We start from the raw sequence: 4,266 nt of genomic DNA, 5'->3' as shown, positions 1-4,266 counted from the left end.
GTCTACACCTTCCGGAGACTTCACTGAAGACATAAGAAGATAAAGTGCTCAAGCAGAATTCTCTCTCCACCTACAGCAGTGACTGGGGCCACTGGCATGGCCCAGATGCCAGCGGAGGGCACAATGGCGAAGCCCCACGTAACTCGTTACCAAATTCGAGAGTTAAACGATCATTTATGGCATCACACTATTGTTCTCCCCTAGTTATTGTCCACTTGGAAAGAGGCAGAACCCACCCCATTACCCGCTTGAAACCACTGGACGACATCCAGACTGAAGTAAAGTCAGTTTTTGAGAAGGAATGTTACTCGCAATGCCTAACGATTTCCTCCAATCTGTGGGAGCATAATCGGCGCAACAGTTCAATGTACCGGACCAGCGCTCAAATACCGTTCAGTGACGCCCCAGGGAGCACCTTTAGCAATGTGGCTGCTAAGTCCAGGCTTAGAACGCCCAAGTAACTAGTTCCCGATCTTGGCAACCACGCGACGAATAGAGTTGGAACGCCACTCCCAATCCCTGAACTCCGGTCGCCAGCGGACACGGACACGAGCCAAGAACCCAAATGAGGCAGTGATAGCTCTTGCGCCGGATATAACCTAAGGTCCAGACGCATGACCCGTCAAGATGCACTATCCATCCGACCGAGCTGAAACTCAAATAATGCCGCAGACGTCCCAGTCTGTAACAGCAAAACCTGGGAATTACGGGTATCGAGTCCAACCTTTATGTCTACGATAAAGGTACCATGTTTGTTCAAATAATTTTTAAGCCTACGGAAACAGAAAAGACCAAAAGACGGTTAAATTGCGTCACACCTTATAGTTTCAAAAGCATTCCACCAGTGTATGCTGTACACGGTCCTTTAGCGAATCGATGAAACCTAGAAATAAGGAAGATCCCTTTGAACAGAATCAGAAATCTTAATTTTACAATCATGACTCAAAGGCATAGAGCTTTCATCATTGTGGGTCCGGCAAACGCCTACCTTTTGCACCACGGTGACACAACAACTCCAGTCCATGAATGAGATGCCTAAAAATAGAAAGTTCCGTTATCAAATGACATTCAGAGAATGCTTTTCTATCATCTAATCAAAAATGGCAAATAAGCATTATGTTTTAAGGTCTCACTTACCCATTCTCGATATCGAGAACGTCACTAAAAAGAACAATGCTTGCATAAACCACTGTTTGAGGAAAAGTCAGGCATACCGGATATCAAGGCTTCATAGTAGCATATAAGACATCGTCTGGCACATACCTCCAAAGTGGATGCAGGTTAGGTCTTGTCGATAGGGCAGGTAAAACTACACCTCATACCGAGCTGACTGCATGGTGGTATATCCAACAAGCAATTTGCGGCTCTTCCAGAGAAATGTCGGGAAAAGTATCGAATCAATCTTGTAGGATAAAGCGGAACACCTCGTAGATACAAGACTGCCTACAAGATTGGCGCTAGTGGCTATCGAAGGTGCCCATGACCAAGTTGAGAAGTATGAGTGACAAATGTGCTGAATTCCACACACGCGAATGAGGCGAAGGCTGGAAGCGAATACAAAAGACCCAAACCAGCAGACAGATCACCCATCCCTCCGCCGTATTTCAACAGCAAGCCCAACCGATAGCTAACTGCTGAGAAATAAGTCCCACGCTCACTTCTATAGCCCTGACTCAAACAGTTCAGGCATTAATTTTTTTCACAATTATGTGATAATAATCACCGACTTTGGTAAGGATGTGATTATGGAAAACGCGCATCAAGGGCGGTTCAAATACGAACATGGCAAAAATATGTTTTCTTAGAAGTGTGTTACAAAAAAATGAAATTGCGAATGGGTTACGTGTAATCCTCTGGCAATATTCATCAAACTACTCCTCTTCTTATTGATGTGTTTTATGTCATTGTTGGGATTCGAGTTACCCATAAGTAACATGAAATGCACTTACTCTATGATCAGTATCTGAGCATTTTCATGAGTTCATTGTTTAGGTTATGTAATAGATTGGTCAGTCTTCACATAAGCTTTTATTGTGATTATCACCGCGTGCTTTTTGAATTTTTGCCATATGTTTGTCGTGCCATGTCATTGTAACTACCTTCAAAATTGTGGAATTACAAAGGTATTTTGATAAAATGTTTAACTTACTAAGTAGTGTGAATATGATCCAATAAATTCACAGACCCCAATCTTCTGTGTTTGGTGTTTTTTCAGACTGTGCAAGACGTTTATCTCATTCGGAAAGCCACGAAATCGGTTTGCATTTTTGAATCCAAGGTCTTTTGCACACACCATGACGCTAAGAGGAGAACGACGCTGTGAGGGCGACTGCCAGTGCGCGGCGCGGTGATCTGAAGCGCCATCAGTGAGCCATGGATCCTGTTAGGCATATCTTAGGGATTCGGGTCTTTTGGCTTGATTACGAGAGTTTAATTTCATTTTAACTGATTAAAACCTAAAGAACAAGCCTGCATGCGCTTGAGAGAGCAGCTGACATAGACGTTAAGCAAAAATTCAGCGTCGACCCAACCCTAGAGTGCGTGCCTTATGATACTGTAGTTGGTACTAGGATATCGTGATGACGGCTTTTCCCTTTTGTTTATATGAACTCGCCAATAATTTTTTTTTTTGGACGGTGCTCCAAGTTTTGAACGGGTTAAAAGACTCGATTAACTAGTATTTCGCCTGCTTTTCTGGCCATTTAATAAAGCGGGTAAGGGTTTAGCAAGAACCCCTCATGCTGTAAACATAATGCCACTGTCGCGACTACTAAGCCAGAATCTCTGATTCGATTAAAGCGAATTTCTTAATTTTGAGGCTATAAATGGACCCTGAGGGACAGTTAAATGCAATAGGATTGTGGTATACTGATGCATTGTCAGAAATCCAAGGGACTGTAGTTAGTGAGGGGTCTCCAACATTATTGACTCCTCTGTACTCACCACTTTAATGGTGCCAAGATGGACAATTTAATTTGTATCAATTTTTAGTGGAATTTTGATGAAAGTGAGCATTTTTTTTCGAGCGAAATTCTGTAACGTAGCAGTGTTAGGATAGATCAACCACTTCTTCGGTATGCTTGTATAGGTTCAATTTAAGCAATTTAGTCCATTTAAGCACGGACTTGACTGTAATTGTTTGCTCTGCCATTTGCACATCGTTCTGCACTGTGGCAGGAAGACTTTGACAGTGTTGTGCCCATTTCTTTACCCGCAGTTTCTATGCCCGTCTAATTTTCCTTATGTTGCAAGGCTAGGCCAGTTTTTCTTATTCTTTATCTATCCACCGCACTGTGACTATTTACACCGGCACAAAGTGTCTAGGCTTTTAACCGTCGCCATTAATAAGCGCTGGTGGACTACTTTTCGGCATCCATTATATGAGAAACAAAGTACACAGTACGTAAATAAAAAGATCTGAGACCCTGAGATGTCAGAAACGTATTAGAGCTATTTCATTATCACCTCCGCGACAACCGAGTTTTTCTCTCTCCTCCAAAGTGAATTATGAACGCTTTTTTGCCTCCTCTGATGCTCAAATTGAAATTATTCGAGGGTAACTGAAATTTACTTGCCTGAGGGAGAAGGAGAAGTTTGACAACCCATCGGGTCGGAAAGAGAATGACCACAACAGGCTAAAAAACTTCTCGTTATCGGCAGATTGAGGGTATGACCAAAGGCAGACAGAACCTACTTCGACCTACCCCCAAAAATGTTGTGGAATTTTGGCTCTGTGGTGATGCGACTGTCAAAGTCGTTTAAGCACCGGGATGTATCAAGTCGCGAATTCGTGGCTAAGTGACACTTTAGCCAATAAGGTTGGTGAGAAGGCCTAATTTTGTATCAGATTGGCATGGTACGTCCATCAAGAGGATTTATTTATCCATCTGTTGGTGTTTAAAGCTAAGCTGGTGGATGGGGTGGTAGTTAGGACAAGGCCACTTCCAGCTTCGATATCTGGGTCCATACTTAGACTAAAACCTCCTCTTCCGGATACAAAGTGGATCTTTATGCCATACTTATCTCTAAGTGGAAATTTTAGTATTTTTTGCCTTCATTTGTGAATATCATCGCCACATCGCCTACGTAAATAACCACTTCTTAATTGCAGTTTGGATCAGTTTTGAATTCAACCAGGCTGTGGAAGTCCTCACAATATTTCAAATGGATGTCAAAGTTCTGCTCAATTCTGGTTTCTGCTACCTTCTGCATTAAATCCGAGCAGCATCTTCCTTTGTGAAATACCTCATCGCTTGGTGGACATTG

This window comes from Echinococcus granulosus (genome assembly GCF_000524195.1).
Source record: "Echinococcus granulosus chromosome Unknown EG_S00034, whole genome shotgun sequence".
NCBI classification, from domain to species: domain Eukaryota; kingdom Metazoa; phylum Platyhelminthes; class Cestoda; order Cyclophyllidea; family Taeniidae; genus Echinococcus; species Echinococcus granulosus.
This window is presented reverse-complemented; position numbering follows the sequence as displayed.